Here is a 19,317-nt window from a genome sequence, read left to right on the forward strand (position 1 = left end):
AATTTTCTTTTTGTTTTGTTTTCAAAAATTTTTCAAAAATCTTTCAAAAATTTTTCTTTTGTTTTCGAAAAAAAAAGAATAATAAAATAATAAAAATAATATTTTCAAAAATAAATTATTCTATGGCTTCAAAACTTTCAAGAATGAATTCTAGAGTTTCATGGTAACATGTTGAATCCTATCTGGCTGAAAAGCCATACCCAAACTCCTTTGGGATTGGTCTTCAACTAATCACCTCAATGGATGTAAATCTATTCTAAAGCTTGACTGGCTATTAAGCCATGTCTAACCCTCATATTGGAGCTTTAGACTAAAGAGTACAAGATTCCTGGAATTCATATTAAAGATTTTGAAATCCTTATTTTTCTTTTTCAAATCAATTTTCGAAAAAAATTCCAAAAAAATTTAGAAAATCATAAAAATCAAAAAAATATTTTTGTGTTTCTTGTTTGAGTCTTGAGTCATGTTATAAGTTTGGTGTCAATTGCATGTTCATCTTGCATTTTTCGAAAAAATTCATGCATTCATAGTGTTCTTCATGATCTTCAAGTTGTTCTTGGTAAGTCTTCTTGTTTGATCTTGATGATTTTTTGTTTTGTGTTGTATGGTGTTTCTCATATGCATTCTTGAATTCTTAGTGCCTAAGCATTAAAGATTTCTAAGTTTAGTGTCTTGCATGTTTTCTTTGCATATAAAAATTTTTCAAAAATGTGTTCTTGATGTTCATCATGATCTTCATAGTGTTCTTGGTGTTCATCTTGACATTCATAGCATTCTTACATGCATTCATTGTTTTGATCCATAACTTTCATGCATTGCATCCTTTTTCTTGTTTTTCTCTCTCATCATAAAAATTCAAAAATCAAAAAATTATCTTTCCCTTTTTCTCTCTTAAAATTTCGAAAATTAGATTTGACTTTTTCAAAAATTTTTAAAATCTAGTTGTTTTTAAGAGTCAAATCAAATTTTCAATTTGAAAATCTTATCTTTCTCAAAATCTTTTTCAAAAATCAAATCTTTTCCATTTTTCTTAGTTATTTTCGAAAATTTTAAAAATATTTTTCAAAAATCCTTTTCTTATTTTTATATCAAATTTTCGAAAATAATAATAACAATTAATGTTTTGATTCAAAAATTTCAAGTTTGTTACTTACTTGTTAAGTAAGATTCAAACTTTGAGTTCTAGAATCATATCTTGTGATTTCTTGTGAATCAAGTCATTAATTGTGATTTTAAAAATCAAATCTTTTTCAAAAAAACTAATTTCAATCATATCTTTTCAAAATATCTTCTTATCATATCTTTTTCAAAAACTTGATTTCAAAATATCTTCTCTAACTTCCTAACTCCTTATCTTTTCAAAATTTGTTTCAACTAACTAACTAACTTTTTGTTTGTTTCTTATCTTTTTCAAAACTACCTAACTAACTCTCTCTCTCTAATTTTCGAAAATATCTCCCCCCTTTTTCAAAATTTCTTTTTAATTAACTAATTATTTTAATTTTTGATTTTTATTTTCGAAAATTACTAACACTTTTCAAAAATTATTTTCAAAAATCACTAACTCTTTTTCAAAAATTATTTTCGAAAATCCTCTCCCTCTCTCTCATCTTATTCTATTTATTTATTCATCTACTAACATCTCTTCCTCACATCACTCACCAAATTCGAACCCCCTCTTCTATCTGTGTTCGAATTTTCTCTTCTTTTCTTCTTCTACTAACAATAAGGAACCTCTTTACTGTGACATAGAGGATTCCTCTTCTTTTCTTGTTCTCTTCTCTTTCTTATGAGCAGGGACAAAGAAAAAGGCATTCTTGTTGAAGCTGATCCAGAACCTGAAAGGACTCTGAAGAGGAAACTAAGAGAAGCTAAATTACAACAATCCAGAGACAACCTTATTGAAAATTTTGAACAAGTAAAGGGGATGGCAGCCGAACCCAACAACAATAATGTAAGGAGAATGCTTGGTGACTTTACTGCACCTAATTCCAATTTACATGGAAGAAGCATCTCCATCCCTGCCATTGGAACAAACAACTTTGAGCTGAAACCTCAGCTAGTTTCTCTGATGCAGCAGAACTGCAAGTTTCATGGACTTCCATCTGAAGATCCTTTTCAGTTCTTAACTGAATTCTTGCAGATCTGTGATACTGTTAAGACTAATGGAGTAGATCCTGAAGTCTACAGGCTCATGCTTTTCCCTTTTGCTGTAAGAGACAGAGCTATAGTGTGGTTGGACTCTCAACCCAGAGATAGCCTGAACTCTTGGGATAAGCTGGTCACGGCTTTCTTAGCCAAATTCTTTCCTCCTCAAAAGCTGAGCAAGCTTAGAGTGGATGTTCAGACCTTCAGACAGAAGGAAGGTGAATCCCTCTATGAAGCTTGGGAAAGATACAAGCAGCTGACCAAAAAAGTATCCTTCTGACATGCTTTCAGAATGGACCATCCTGTATATATTCTATGATGGTTTATCTGAGCTATCAAAGATGTCATTGGATACTTCTGCAGGTGGATCCATTCACCTAAAGAAAACACCTGCAGAAGCTCAAGAACTCATTGACATGGTTGCTAATAACCAGTTCATGTACACTTCTGAGAGGAATCCTGTGAGTAATGGGACGCCTCAAAAGAAAGGAGTTCTTGAAGTTGACACTCTGAATGCCATATTGGCTCAGAATAAAATATTGACTCAGCAAGTCAATATGATTTCTCAGAGTCTGAATGGAATGCAAGCTGCATCCAACAGTACTCAAGAGGCTTCTTATGAAGAAGAAGCTTATGATCCTGAGAACCCTGCAATAGCAGAGTTAAATTACATGGGTGAACCATATGGAAACACCTATAATCCATCATGGAGAAATTATCCAAATCTCTCATGGAAGGATCAAAGGCCTCAACAAGGCTTTAATAATGGTGGAAGAAATAGGTTTAACAATAATAAACCTTTTCCATCATCCACTCAGCAACAGACAGAGAACTCTGAACAAAATACCTCTAATTTAGCAAACTTAGTCTCTGATCTATCTAAGGCCACTGTAAGTTTCATGAATGAAACAAGGTCTTCCATTAGAAATTTGGAAGCACAAGTAGGCCAGCTGAGTAAAAGGATCACTGAAATCCCTCCTAGTACTCTCCCAAGCAATACAGAAGAGAATCCAAAAGGAGAGTGCAAGGCCATTGACATAAGCACCATGGCCGAACCTGTAAGGGAAGGAGAGGACGTGTATCCCAAGGAGAAAGACCTCCTGGGACGTCCAGTGATCAATAAGGAGCTTCCCTCTGAGGAACCAAAGGACTCTGAGGCTCATCTAGAGACCATAGAGATTCCATTGAGCCTCCTTATGCCATTCATGAGCTCTGATGAGTATTCTTCTTCTGAAGAGAATGAGGATGTTACTGAAGAGCAAGCTGCCAAGTTCCTTGGTGCAATCATGAAGCTAAATGCCAAATTATTTGGCATTGATACTTGGGAAGATGAACCTCCCTTGTTCACCAATGAACTAAGTGATCTGGATCAACTGACATTGCCTCAGAAGAAACAGGATCCTGGAAAGTTCATAATACCTTGTACTATAGGCACCATGATCTTTAAGGCTCTATGTGACCTTGGTTCAGGGATAAACCTCATGCCCCTCTCTGTAATAGAGAAACTGGGAATCTATGGGGTACAAGCTGCTAAAATCTCATTAGAGATGGTAGACAATTCAAGAAAATAGGCTTATGGACAAGTAGAGGACGTGTTAGTAAAGGTTGAAGGCCTTTACATCCCTGCTGATTTTATAGTCTTGGATACTGGAAAGGAAGAGGATGAATCCATCATCCTAGGAAGACCTTTCCTAGCCACAGCAAGAGCTGTGATTGATGTGGACAGAGGAGAATTGATCCTTCAATTAAATGAGGACAACCTTGTGTTTACAACTCAAGGATCTCTCTCTGCATCCATGGAGAGGAAGCATAAAAAGCTTCTCTCAAAGCAGAGTCAAACAAAGCCCCCACAGTTAAACTCTAAGTTTGGTGTCAAACCCCCATATCCAAACTCTAAGTTTGGTGTTGGGAGATCTCAACAAAGCTCTGCACATCTGTGAGGTTCCATGAGAGCCCACTGTCAAGCTATTGACATTAAAGAAGCGCTTATTGGGAGGCAACCCAATTTTTATTTATCTAACTATATTTTTCTTAGTTATATGTCTTTATAGGTTCATGATCATGTGGAGTCACAAAATAAATATAAAAATTGAAAACGGAATAAAAAAACAGCAGAAGAAAAATCATACCGTGGAGGAAGACCTTACTGGCGTTTAAACGCCAGTAAGAAGCATGTTTTGGGCGTTCAACGCCAGAACAGAGCATGGTTCTGGTGCTGAACGCCAAAAATGCACCCTGGAGGAGAGCTTGCGCTGAACGCCCAGAACAAGCATGGTTCTGGCGTTCAACGCCAGAAATAAGCTACAAATGGGCGTTCAACGCCCAGAACAAGCACCAACCTGGCGCTGAACGCCCAGAGTTGTGTGCAAGGGCATTTTGCATGCCTAATTTGGTGTAAGGTTGTAAATCCTTGAACACCTCAGGATCTGTGGACCCCACAGGATCCCCACCTACCTCCACTCACTTCTTCTCACCCCTCTTTCACACAATCCCATAAACACTCTTCCCCAAAACCCTTCACCAATCACCTCAATCTCTCTCTTCCCCATAAACCTACCTCATAAACTCCACCTACCTTCAAAATTCAAAATCAATTTCCCACCCAAACTCACCCTAAACGGCCGAACCTTCACCCCCCTCACATCCCTATATATAACCCTCCATTCTTCCTCATTTTCACACAACACAACCCTCTCTTCTCTTCTTGGCCGAAACACAACCCCTTCTCCCTCTCCTCCACTTCTTCTTCTTCTTCATCTATTCTTTCTTCTCTTGCTCGAGGGCGAGCAAAATTCTAAGTTTGGTGTGATAAAAGCATAAACTTTTTGTTTTTCCACTACCATTGATGGCACCTAAGACCGGAGAATCCTCTAGAAAAGGGAAAGGGAAGACAAAAGCTTCCACTTCCGAGTCATGGGAGATGGAAAGGTTCATCTCCAAAGCCCATCAAGACCACTTCTATGATGTTGTGGCCAAGAAGAAGGTGATCCCCGAGGTCCCTTTCAAACTCAAAAGAAATGAGTATCCGGAGATCCGACATGAAATTCAAAGAAGAGGTTGGGAAGTTCTAACAAATCCCATCCAACAAGTCGGCATCCTAATGGTTCAAGAGTTCTATGCCAATGCATGGATCACCAAGAACCATGATCAAAGTAAGAACCCGGATCCAAAGAACTATGTTACAATGGTTCGGGGGAAATACTTAGATTTTAGTCCGGAAAATGTGAGGTTGGCGTTCAACTTGCCAAACATGGAAGAGAACGCACGCCCCTACACAAGGAGAGTCAACTTTGATCAAAGGTTGGACCAAGTCCTCATGGACATATGTGTAGAAGGAGCTCAATGGAAGATTGACTCAAAAGGCAAACCGGTTCAACTAAGAAGACTGGACCTTAAGCTTGTAGCTAAAGGATGGTTGGAGTTCATTCAATGCTCAATCATTCCCACTAGCAACCGGTCTGAAGTTACTATAGACCGGGCCATCATGATCCATAGCATCATGATTGGAGAAGAGGTGGAAGTTCATGAGATTATACCTCAAGAACTCTACAAGGTGGCTGACAAGTCCTCCACTATGGCAAGGATAGCCTTTCCTCACCTCATTTGCCACCTATGCAATTCGGCTGGGATTGACATAGAGGGAGATATCCTCATTAAAGAGGACAAGCCCATCACTAAGAAAAAGATGGAGCAAGCAAGAGAGCCCATTCATGGAGCTCAAGAGGCGCATGAAGCTCATCACCATGAGATCCCGGAGATGCCTCAAATGCATTTTCCTCCACAGAACTATTGGGAGCAAATCAACACCTCCCTAGGAGAATTAAGTTCCAACATGGGACAACTAAGGCTGGAACATCAAGAGCACTCCATCATCCTTCATGAAATAAGAGAAGATCAAAAAGCAATGAGGGAGGAGCAACAAAGACAAGGAAGAGACATAGAAGAGCTCAAGGACATCATTGGTTCCTCAAGAAGGAAACGCCACCATCACTAAGGTGGACTCATTCCTTGTTCTTACTTTCTCTGTTTTTCGTTTTCTCTATGTTAAGTGCTTATCTATGTTTGTGTCTTCATTACATGATCATTAGTAGTTAGTAACTTTGTCTTAAAGTTATGAATGTCTTATGAATCCATCACCTCTCTTAAATGAAAAATGTTTTAATTCAAAAGAATAAGAAGTACATGAGTTTTGAATTTATCCTTGAACTTAGTTTAATTATATTGATGTGGTGACAATGCTTCTTATTTTCTGAATGTATGCTTGAACAGTGCATATGTTTTTTGAAGTTGTTGTTTAAGAATGTTAAATATGTTGGCTCTTGAAAGAATGATGACAAGGAGACATGTTATTTGATAATCTGAAAAATCATAAAAATGATTCTTGAAGCAAGAAAAAGCAGCAAAGAACGAAGCTTGCAGAAAAAAAAATAGGCGAAAAAAATAGAAAGAAAAAGAAAAAGCAAGCAGAAAAAGCCAAAAGCTCTTAAAACCAAGAGGCAAGAGCAAAAAGCCAATAACCCTTAAAACTAAAAGGCAAGGGCAAATAAAAAGGATCCCAAGGCTTTGAGCATCAGTGGATAGGAGGGCCAAAAGGAATAAAATCCTGGTCTAAGCGGCTAAACCAAGCTGTCCCTAACCATGTGCTTGTGGCGTGTAGGTGTCAAGTGAAAACTTGAGACTGAGCGGTTAAAGTCAAGGTCCAAAGCAAAAGAAGAGTGTGCTTAAGAACCCTGGACACCTCTAATTGGGGACTTTAGCAAAGCTGAGTCACAATCTGAAAAGGTTCACCCAATTATGTGTCTGTGGCATTTATGTATCCGGTGGTAATACTGGAAAACAAAGTGCTTAGGGCCACGGCCAAGACTCATAAAATAGCTGTGTTCAAGAATCATCATACTGAACTAGGAGGATCAATAACAATATCTGAACTCTGAGTTCCTATAGATGCCAATCATTCTAAACCTCAATGGATAAAGTGAGATGTCAAAACTATTCAAGAGGCAAAAAGCTATAAGTCCCGCTCATATGATTGAAGCTATGTTTCATTGATAGTTTGAAATTTATAGTATATTCTCTTCTTTTTATCCTATTTGATTTTCAGTTGCTTGGGGACAAGCAACAATTTAAGTTTGGTATTGTGATGAGCGGATAATTTGTACGCTTTTTGGCATTGTTTTTAGTATGTTTTTAGTAGGATCTAGTTACTTTTAGGGATATTTTCATTAGTTTTTATGTTAAATTCACATTTCTGGACTTTACTATGAGTTTGTGTGTTTTTCTATGATTTCAGGTATTTTCTGGCTGAAATTGAGGGACTTGAGCAAAAATCAGATTCAGAGGTTGAAGAAGGACTGCTGATGCTGTTGGATTCTGACCTCCCTGCACTCAAAGTGGATTTTCTGGAGCTACAGAACTCAAAATGGCGTGCTTCCAATTGCTTTGGAAAGTAGACATCTAGGGCTTTCCAGCAATATATAATAGTCCATACTTTGGCCGAGTTTAGACGACGTAAAAGGGCGTTGAACGCCAGTTCTACGCTGCTGTCTGGAGTTAAACGCCAGAAACAAGTCACAAACCAGAGTTGAACGCCAGAAATACGTTACAACCTGGCATTCAACTCCAGAAAGAACCTCTGCACGTGTAACATTCAAGCTCAGCCCAAGCACACACCAAGTGGGCCCCGGAAGTGGATTTATGCATCAATTACTTACTTCTGTAAACCCTAGTAGCTAGTTTATTATAAATAGGACTTTTTACTATTGTATTAGACATCCTGGATTGTATTTTGGATCCTGTGATCTCGTTTTGGGGGCTGGCCATTCGGCTATGCCTGGACCTTTCACTTATGTATTTTCAACGGTAGAGTTTCTACACTCCATAGATTAAGGTGTGGAGCTCTGCTGTTCCTCAAAGATTAATGCAAAGTACTACTGGGATTCGACCCTTACTCACGTAAGGTATTACTTGGACGACCCAGTGTACTTGCTGGTTAGTTATGCGAAGTTGTGAAGATATGTTTAGACCATGGTTCTGTGCATCCGTTTTTGGTGTCATTGCCAGGGAATCAATTTCGAACAACAATTCACAACCTGAGTAACAATTTCGCATACCAGATGTCTTGATAGAGTGGATCAGATATTTGTAGCACTGGACGTCGAGTTGCCCCTATTGCCGACCCTTCTTCTTCAGAGGAGGAGGAGCATGAGGTGGAGTAGGCTCAGCCGGAGGCACCCCCACAGACACAGGCTACCCCGGAAGCGCAGCAGACACCCGCGAAGCCACAGCCTCAGCCCCAGCCAGATACGACGGTTGACCCTCACCCTGAGCCCGAGCAGTAGCATCGAGGATGATGCTTTCTTCTAAGTGTGGGGAGGTCACCGTCGTCGCCGTCGGTGGATTGCCATTTTGGGTGATGAGTTCGGACACTTATCACTTATTTTATGTTATTTTTAGTACTTTGCACTTTACTTTTACTGCACTTTTGGGGATTATTGTACATATTTGTTATTTTGGTACTTTTACTTTAGTTGTTGCATTTTGCACCTTACATTCTAGATATTTCATACTTTTATTTGGATTTGCTTTGTGTAGTTGTTTTAGTTTTTTGTTGTGATTAGAAAAATATTTTGGATTGTTGAAACCCATAGTTTACCCTTTTTACATAAGAAATTTGGTTTGATTGAAAAAGAAGGGATAAACTAAGGAAATTTTAAAATTTCTAAATCACAAGATTGCATTTAGGACAAGCTTAGTCAAACAATGAAATTTTCCAAAGAATTTATCTATAGGGCACCACCCCAATTGATTGAAAATTTTTGTGGAACTTGCTTGAATTATATATTTTGTGAAGCATGTTTTGAGCTAAGAACAAAAGCATGTGAGATTTGAGCCTAATGATGTAGTTACATCTTATAACCACTTATTTTCCTTCTTGTGTGCAATTGTTTAATTCTATATGTTCATTATTCCTTGTATTCATGCACTTATATAATTGAGGCCATTGTTTTATTAGCTCACTCATCCAAACAAGCCTACCTTTTACCTTCCATTGTTAGCCAATTTTGAGTCTATGCTTACTACATTGTTCTTTATTTTAGCACATTACAAGCCTAAAGCGAAAAACAATAAAAGTCCCTTGTTTAGATCTTTGATTAGCTTAGGCTAGTGAGAGTGTTCATTATTCAAGTTGGGAAAGTTTGGGAATATTGGTGGGGATAAAAGGGTGCTTTGTATTTTTATATTTGGGAATTGGGTGCACACCCATGTATTAATCAAATGTTAAACCTTGTGCATTGATGTTCTTGTATAGAGTTTGAAAGAAAGAAAAAGAAATAAAATATAGTAAAAGAAAGAAAGAAAAGAAGAAAAGAAAAGCAATAAAAATGGGACAAAATACCCCAAAGTAAAGTTCAATAAGAATCAATGCATAAGTGTTGTGAAATGAAAAGAAAATGCATGAGTATGTAAGAAAAAGTGAAGAATGGGTAGTTAGGTTAGAACTTAATTGTATGTATAGGTTGTTACATGGGCTAGTGGGAAAGTCTATGTTAATCAAAGATTCAAATTCTAGTCCACTTAACCATATATGACATTACCTTGACCCTAACTCCATTACAACCTTCGGAAAGACCTCAAGATAATTGTATGCATGCATTGAATAATTGTTTACTATTAGATGAAGGACAAACCTTGGAAAGAATGATTAGGGGAGAATTGAGTGAATCAACCCCTAAACACTTGAGTAACTAGAGCAGATACACATCCGGTGAGGGTTCGATTGCTCAATTACATGTTTTCACCATAATCATCCTTATTCATGCAAGTTTGTAAATCTTTTTGATAATTCAATACAATTGTGGGTTGGATTTGATTCCTATCGCTTTATCCCTTATGCTTACACATGTTCCCTTGGAAGTTGATTTGTTTTGACCAAGCAATTGCATTCATGTAGGTAGTTGCATTTGGATAGGTTGCATATAGTTTAGTGCAGTGAATAAATGATACCCCTTACTTCATTCTTGGTTTAGCATGAGGACATGCTAAGGTTTAAGTGTGGGGAGGTTGATAAACCCTATTTTCAGGGTTTATCTTGTGCTGAATTTAGAGCATTTTATCAACCTTTTCTCATATTTATTCAATGAAATAGCATGGTTTTGTGATTCTCCCTCATTTTGTGCTTAAGTGTGAAAACATGCTTTTAGACCTTTAATTTGATGATTTTAATTCACCTTTGATTCCACTAGATGTCTTGATTTGTTTGTTAAGTGATTTTCGGTTGAAAAGGCTAGGAATGGATCAAAGGAATGAAGAGGAAAGTATGCAAAGTGGAGAACACATGGAAAAAGCCAGAGATTTGGATGCAATCATCCACGCGCACGCGCACTATACGCGCACACGTGGATCGCAAAAACCTCAGGGATGCGCACGCGTGCTGTATGTGTACGCGTTGGTGTTGGCACGTGATTTTTAAGTGAAAACGTGCCCAGCGAATTCATAGGGGATGTGGGGCCCAATCTAAACCGACTTTGGCACCAAAATGCTTAAAAGAACCAAGGATTGAAGGGGAGAGGCATCAATTCATTCATTCCATCACTTCACACATTAGGATTAGCTTTAGAGTTAGTTTTAGAGAGAGAAGCTCTCCCCTCTCTCTAGGATTAGGATTAGATTTAGGATAATAAGCTTAGATCTAGGTTTTAATTCATGTTTTCATCTACTTCTATCTTTCAATTCCTTGTTATTACATCTTGCTCTTCTATTCTTTTATTGTAATTTCTTCTACTTTGTTTTCCATACTTTGTTGTTGATCTACTCTTGTTTTCTTCTATTTTCTTTCAATGCAATTTGAGGTAATTCATGATAATTGTGCTTTCTTTGATTGTTATTAATTCTTTGCAATAAATTGTTGTTAGATTGTATTCTTGTGTCAATTTACTATGTTTTCCTTTTATACCTTCCAAGTGTTTGTCAAAATGCTTGAAAGGATGTTAGAGTAGAATTTTATGTTCTTGGCTTGAAAAGGTAACTTAGGAATTCTTGAGTTACTAATGTCCAAGTGATTGATAGTTGGTAGCCATTGACTCTAGCTCTCATTAATTCAATTAGTGAATAGCTAGGACTTATGGACTTGGATTGATATAGCTCACTTGACTTTTCTTTACTTGTTAGAGGATGATTTAATGGGATTGATCCTTGTAATCATCATATTGTGGTTAGTGATAAGGATAGAGAGCCTTGACCACCAAACCTTGCCAAGACCTTTTTGTCATTTGAATTCCTTTGCCATTTATTTTTCTTGTTTCTTATTCAAAACCCCAAAATATACATGTCCACAGCCAATAACAAGAACACTACCCTGCAATTCCTTTGAGAGACGACCCGAGGTTTAAATACTTCGGTTATTAGATTATTAAGGGTTTGTACTTGTGACAAACAAATTTTTTGTATGAAAGAATTATTGTTGGTTTAGAAACTATACCTGCAACGAGATTTTATTAGTGAATTCTATACCATCAAAATTCCACTCATCAAAATGCAATAACTAAGTATGATGCATACCTGGTCCTATGGAGGCCATGAGCTCACGCGTTGGTTGACTACCCACAATCTGACGTTACTCGAGACTAAGCCCGAAAATACTTTTTCCAACTATGTACGTTTTGCACATGTGTCTAATGAACAAATACACAAATATTCTGACAACTAACAATTATCACAGAACTTGACACCATAGTATGCTAATAGTTAGAGAAACATGCATTTTGATGAGTGTCCCCACTATCAATCTCAATCAAGCAGTGGACAAAGAAGACGCAGCCACTACACTTGCCAAGCATACAATTTGAAATGGCGTAATTCTAAAATCTTAAAGTCTCTAATTCCTTTTTTCTTATAATACCTTATTTCTTTCTTAGTGTATGAGCATTTTGTCCACAATCTTTCAAGATAATTACCATGGTACCCTTGCTTTTACTAAAAGGTCCTTTTATTCTTAGTCTTTTTATAAAATTTGTATTTTGCCCTTTTTTTTCATTAAATCTTACTTTAGTTATCTTTCTTACATTTTTTAAAGACACTTTTATCCATTGGTTGCTACTTTACCATTTTATCATTATATTTTACCAAAAGAATTATTTTGCCTTTTAATAAGTTAATTAACTATTTTTATGTCTTACTTTATTCCAAAATTAGTATTATACTCTTAAATATTTTAAGTAATACTTTTTAGTCTTAGTGCCAAAATTACTGAATTAACCTTATGACTCCTCATTTACTAATTTACTCCTAATACTTTTAATTTATGCTAATTTTATTTTTAATAACATAAAACACTATTTTACTCCTAACTTCTTGTGCTAATCCTAGTAGTTATCATATTTTCAATTTTGATCCTAAATTTTACTAAAACTTTTATTTAGACTAAAAACTTCATCTTAACTACAATTTTAACCCAACTCTTTCATATAATTATAATTTTATCCTTAAGATTACTAAAATTATAATTTTAAGCCTAATTTCTTTTAATTACATTTTTAGCCCTTTGTTTTTCCTAATGACTGAATTACCACTTGTGTTTCATCATACTAATTCCATAGAACCTATGAAGCATAGGAACTTTACTGAGTTGCTGTGTCCACGTGTCAAACATATTTTTGGATACGACACTCGTCCGACACGCGTGTCTGCTGTGTCCAACCGTGTGTAACAACCCAGACCACCCGCTAGCACGATATTGTCCGCTTTGGCACACAAGGCCTCACGGTTTTGCCTTTGACGATAGGGATGATAGCCGAAGCCCCCACACTCACTCGTCAAAACGCGTCATGCTAGGGAGAGGTATCCACACCCTTATAAGGCATGCTTCGTTTCCCTCCCCAACCGATGTGGGACCTTACAATCCACCTCCTTAAAGGAGCCCAACGCCCTCGCTGGCACATCGATTCGAGCTCCGGCTCTGATACCATCTGTAACAACCCAGACCACCCGCTAGCACGATATTGTTCGCTTTGGCACACAAGGCCTCACGGTTTTGCCTTTTACGATAGGGATGATAGTCGAAGCCCCCCACACTCACTCGTCAAAATGCGTCATGCTAGGGAGAGGTATCCACACTCTTATAAGGCATACTTTGTTCCCCTCCCCAACCGATGTGGGACCTTATTGTAAGGGTGTGGATACCTCTCTCTAACATAACGCGTTTTGCCGAGTGAGTGTGGGAGGCTTCGGCTATCATCCCTATCGTCAAAGGCAAAGCTGTGAGACCTTGTGTGCCAAAGCGGACAATATCGTGCTAGCGGATGGTCTGGGCTTTTACAGATGGTATCAGTGTTGGAGCCCAGATCGATGTGCCAGGGAGGGCGCTGGGCTCCCTTAGGGGGTGGATTGTAAGGTCCCACATTGGTTGGGGAGGGGAATGAAGCATACCTTATAAGGGTGTGGATACCTCTCCCTAGCATGACGCGTTTTGACGAGTGAGTGTGGGAGACTTTGGCTATCATCCCTATCGTCAAAGGCAAAACCGTGAGGCCTTATGTGCCAAAGCGGACAATATCGTGCTAGCGGGTGGTCTGGGCTGTTATAGACTTACAGGAGGCACTACGCAAGATAGAGAAAGAGAATTTTTAATGAGCTATAGTGCATTGTCAGTGGCAGCTACGTGGATGGTATTCTTAGGAGCTCAGGATGGTCCTTCTTTCCATGACACTATGAATGAAGTCTGTCGTTGGACCTAAACACTAGAACAAAAGTCTGGCTTGAAAAGACAAATAAGAGATTCTCCCACGCCAAACTTTGTTGGTGACCCTTCAGTGGTCATGACAAAAGGAGCACCCAAGGGAAAAAAGGAGAGGGGTAAACGGAGGTGCACTAAATGCAACAGTGCTGGTCATGTAAAGAATAAATGTCCTGTGAGTAATGACGGTGACGATTTGGATGATAAGACTAGTAGTGGCACGCAAGCTAGCTTTGGTACCGAAGAGGTCAGTGAGATACAATATTGCATTAGTTGTTACTTGAATTAAAATAAACTCGCTCGTAACCTCTATGTTGTAGTTATACTTGATATAATTTTTGACTCCATGTATTATTTTTTCATAGGAGCTTCCCAAGGATCCTATGGCTTCTCAAGAGACATTAGTAGTGCCAAATACAGAAGTAAATGCATATGCGCAGCAAGAGTTTGGACTTGGTGATTCAGGATTGATTAATGGCTATGAGACTCCCATCCTACCGTATGGAAGTCATGAGTGGCTATTACAGGTATAAATAATAAGAGATGAATAATTGCATTGTTGAAACTTTGTGTTTTGGTAAGTTTTAAACTATTTGAAATCACATTATGATTCTTTGAAGTCCTTTTTATTTCTCTCAAATTTGTTTGTGCTGTGGAGAACAGGTTGTACAACAAGGACATTATTCGAAGTTCAATGGGATGCTGTAGAATGTACTTGTATATACTCATAAGAGTATGGTTTAAGATGTTAGTTAAATTCTTGGATTTCAAATAGTAGTGCTTTGAGGTTGATATAATTTTTTTATAATTAAATTTTTAGATATTTATCATAACTTGTCATCGTTACACTCGGCTGAAATGTGCAGAAGGATTCAATAGTTTTGATTTATATAGTTAAAATTATTGTTGATTCTTATTCATGATAAAATGCATGCTAAAATTCTGTTTGATTTACGATATGCATGGAAAAATTATTATAACTGTAATATACCTTCCATGGTTGATGTCTCGACAAGTATCAATCTATGTGCTAAAGGAAAAGACAATTTGGAACCTGTGTTCTCTTCCTGAGAAAAAGAGAGTATTGGAGCAGTAAATGATAAATGCAGATATTTTTTTTTGTCTGAGTAATATATTAAGGAATAGGATGATACTATCTTATTGCATCATTCCTGGGCTTGCAAGCTGAATTTGTTGCACTAGATGTTATACTGCTAAACTATGGCATTAAAGCAGTCAATAGTAGCTGACATCGGTTTAGTTACTCTAGTAATAGAGTGAGTTAGTGAGATACTTAAGAGAGCCATAGCAAAATGTTTTTATCAGTGAGGTCTTTGCAAATGCACCTTTCTTCATCTCAGCAGAGGTTGCCGGTGCTTTGGATGCAAGATAAATATTAAAGATTGCACTCATGTATGATTTCCTCTATTTTGATGTCAATTTTCAAGTTTTTCATTTTCAGCAAAAATGATGACTACAAAGAGATAATTGTTCCAGCTGGCAAAACTTATGAGGTATATTTTCAAGTCTTGGAAAATATCTTCATTTTTATTTATTCCTTAATTGTGACAGCTGCTTATTTTCTTTTTGCATCTGATCATCCTTTTGAAATGTAGGAATTAAAATTATATTGATACAGATGTGAATAGGTGAAAAAATCGCATAATTATCTGGTTGTGATCTAATTGAATTCATTTGCACTTTAAAAGGTTGCGTTTGAGGGGGACCTATAAAATTACGAACAACTGAAACAAAGTGATGAATATGAAACTATATTTGGCCATGTCAATGTTTTTAATATTCATCGGAGATAAGGAAAGGACAGTGATGAAAGACTAACGCTATCAATACTATCAATACATAGAAAAAAGAAAATAAAGAAATCTTAGACAAGAGTAATGCAAATCTACTAAAAGCACAAAAATCCTAAAATGATCAGAGTTGCCATTATCATGGGTAGCTATCGACTGAGATGCTAGAAAGAAAGGGAAATCATGTGACTGACTTTGTGATTCAATTCAATTTTTCTTTTCCACAAAAACATGTGGCATCTCCTTTTTTTTTCTTTTGAGCTCAAATTTTAAAATTTAAAATCTTGTTTATATCATGTTACTGGACAGTTTCAGTTGAATGAATCGAACTTGTCTTTTCTTAGGTTCTGCTCTCAGTGGACTCTGTAAACTCGTACATTGCATGGGATTTTTTACTAGTACAAGGCAAGATAAATATGGTATTACTACAGTACAATATTTTTTATTTGAAGAATTCATGTTGTTTTCCTTGAATCCGTATGAGGTGAAATTTATGTGTTCTGTGGTTTATTGTCAGGTTATTTGATTTAGTTTCGAGTTTTTAAGTCCTTCATGGTGGTTGATTATTTTGGCACAGCTGATGTTACCGTACCGCCGCTACGAGTCTGACCAAGTGAGTTTTTCATGCTTGTAGTGGTATGAATTTCTCAGGAGAGAAGCCAGAGACCCCAGTGTTGGACGTAGTAAACTACCGAATCCACATGAAGAATCTATCGAATGAAGAACTTGAGGCGCTTGCTGATGAGCTTCATGAAGAGATTGTTTACACAGTGTCAAAGACCGGTGGACATTTAAGTTCAAGCCTTGGTGTGGCAGGCCTCACAGTGGCACTTCACCATGTCTTCAACACTCCTCAGGACAAGATCATTTGGGATGTTGGTCATTAGGCCTATGCTCATAAGATTCTCACCGGAAGAAGATCCAAGATGCACACCATTCGACAGACTGGTGGACTTGCTGGATTCCTCAAGATTGCTGAGAGTCTTCATGATGCCTTTGGTGTTGGTCACAGTTCTACTAGCATTTCGGCAGCCTTAGGTAAAATTAATTAAATTAAAGGAAATGAAATTGATAATTGAGACTTCTCAAATAAAAGTTAAAAATTTACTAATCGAAAATATTAGATAACCAAATAAATTTAGCTAAAATTAGTCAGAATTTACTTTATTTAATATTTATTAATTGCTATGAATACTAAATAAAATAAGTTTTGGCTCTTCTCTCTAACATTATCGGTTTCTAATAAAGTGAATTCACACTTTGGTTTCAGGGATGGCAGTTGCAAGGGACCTGATTGGGAAAAACAACCACGTGATATCGGTGATTGGTGATGGGGCCATGACAGCAGGATAAGCCTACGAGGCCATGAACAATGCTGGTTTTCTTGACATTAACCTCATCATTATATTGAATGACAATGAGCATGTCTCTCCTCATAGGTCTGGCGCATGCTTCTTTGAGGAGCTTGGCCTGTTCTACATTGGCCCCATAGATGGCCATCAAATGGAAGACCTTGTCCACATTCTCAAGAATGTGAAGGGAATGCCATCACTCGGCCCTGTCCTCATCCACGTCATCACCGAAAAAGGTAAAGGCTATGCTCCTGCCGAAGCTGCACCCGATAAAATGCACGGTGTCGTCAAGTTCGACCATAAATCCGGGAAGCAGAAGAAGACCAAAGCACCCACACATGCTTACACACGCTACTTTGCGGACTCCTTGATTGCAGAGGTAGAGGCCGATGACACCATTATTGCCATCCATGCCGCCATGGGGGTATGATCAGGTGGCACATGACGTGGACCTTCAGAAGCAAGGTGACTCTAGTTGGATATGGAACAATGGTACAAAGTTATGTGGCAGCAGCAAAGGTTCTTGAAGCACACGGCATCTCAACAACCGTGGCTGATGCTTGATTTTGCAAGCCTCTTGATGGACCATTGATGATGTAACTTGCAAGAGAGCATTGAATCTTGATAACAGTTGAAGAGGGTTCCATTAGAGGGTTTGGTTCTCATGTTTCTCATTTCCTTGGCCTCAATAGACTCCTTGATGGCAACCTTAAGGTCTACTTTTACTTAATTATTATATTGTGTGCAGCACCACACCTTTAATATATATATATATATATATATATATATATTCAGTACTGACCTACATGTTTGTGTTAGTGCAGTGGCGAGCCATGACTCTACCTGATAGATACATTGAGCATGGATCTCAGAAGGATCAAATTCAAGCAGTGGGGTTGAGTTCAAACCATATTGTAGCTACTGCTTTGTCATTAACCAATGTTCAATGGGACAATCGTTTGCTTCTCAGCATGGAAATATGAACCTTGTTATTAATAGGATTTCAAATGTAAATAAATATATAACACTAATAAATTAAAACTCTGCCAAAGATTTGTTATTAGACCGTGTTTATTTGATGATTATTAAAACACCCCTGACCTACTGATGGGAATAACAATTTGTACATCATAGGAAACAGGGGTGATTGGCTGCTATATAGCTAGTTTTTATGACTTTTATATTGAGCAGAACATACAATTAAATGCAAACCATTGATAAAATTCAACAATCACTCACAAAAGGCAAAGTTTGAACATGAAACAGTGCGTACATCAAATAACTGAAATAAATCATTATAAATAAAAAGATTCGCATATATTTAAATAGTCCAAAAGAAATAAGTGCAAGATATAAAGATAGCTTGTATTTTAAAGAAAATTAAAATGGTCTAATTCAATCCATAACTACTAATAAAAAAGGTTATAAAATCCTAAGTCTGTATGACAAACTGCTGCATCTTTTTATTCCAGTCAGTGACAGCAAGCTCCACTATGATATCCCGCTTCGAGTTATTAGAGTCATTCACCAAATTCACAGCCAGGCACATCTTTGTGTAATCATTGACAATCTAACAGACAGTAACTATGATATCACATAATGGAATAAACATAACTTTATTAACAATGATATTTTTCTTACCCATGTCTTATTACCGAGGCTCCAATAGCGATTGAGGTGCATCCATTGAGCGACCCAAATACCACCGTCATTCCTTTGCCACAATTCAATGCATATATTAACAAAGCAATATAACAAAAGAACAAACAACCACTAAATTGAATATATACTTTGAAAAATGGTATATTTAAACTTACGATTTGGCAGATTATTGCGGGACAGCTGGCTCATTGAATTTATACTTAGAAAATTGAATGTTTCTAAAGGAAGGTGTTTCACCGAAGTTCATGTCGGATAAAAAATTCTCAAAGTAATTTAACACATTGTTAATGACACTCTTACGCTCTGTCATCAATGTGCCCTTTTTGAAAGAGTCCAGATATCTCACGATCTCGTAAAGTAAATCAACCACTATGAGAAACCAATGGCCATTGAGGTAAATTGACACAAAAATCTACAACAACAGTCGGAAAATAACCTTAACTAAAACAGCCATGAAATATTATTATACGAATTAATTGATAGTTCAATAAAATTAACGAACTTGGTGTAAACTGCCAAGATCTCCTATGAAGTTATCCTTGATGTATTTCATTGTGCCAACACAGTTCTATTTTGGGCTTAAAACAATTTGCTACGATGAATATTGAACTAA

At 37.2% G+C, this 19,317-nt stretch overlaps 1 long non-coding RNA gene and 1 pseudogene across 1 annotated transcript; both read left to right on the forward strand.

Annotated features, from left to right (window-relative positions):
* The first annotated feature begins 16,328 nt into the window (after window positions 1-16,328).
* Window positions 16,329-17,472, forward strand: LOC112736000 (probable 1-deoxy-D-xylulose-5-phosphate synthase 2, chloroplastic; annotated as a pseudogene).
* A 49-nt stretch (window positions 17,473-17,521) lies between these two features.
* On the forward strand, window positions 17,522-18,105 carry LOC140178187 (uncharacterized). The gene is made up of 2 exons (XR_011870441.1): window positions 17,522-17,756; window positions 17,867-18,105. It is a non-coding gene; the product is annotated as an uncharacterized lncRNA (long non-coding RNA).
* The last annotated feature ends 1,212 nt before the right edge of the window (window positions 18,106-19,317 follow it).

Source organism: Arachis hypogaea, chromosome 13 (assembly GCF_003086295.3).
Source record: "Arachis hypogaea cultivar Tifrunner chromosome 13, arahy.Tifrunner.gnm2.J5K5, whole genome shotgun sequence".
NCBI classification, from domain to species: domain Eukaryota; kingdom Viridiplantae; phylum Streptophyta; class Magnoliopsida; order Fabales; family Fabaceae; genus Arachis; species Arachis hypogaea.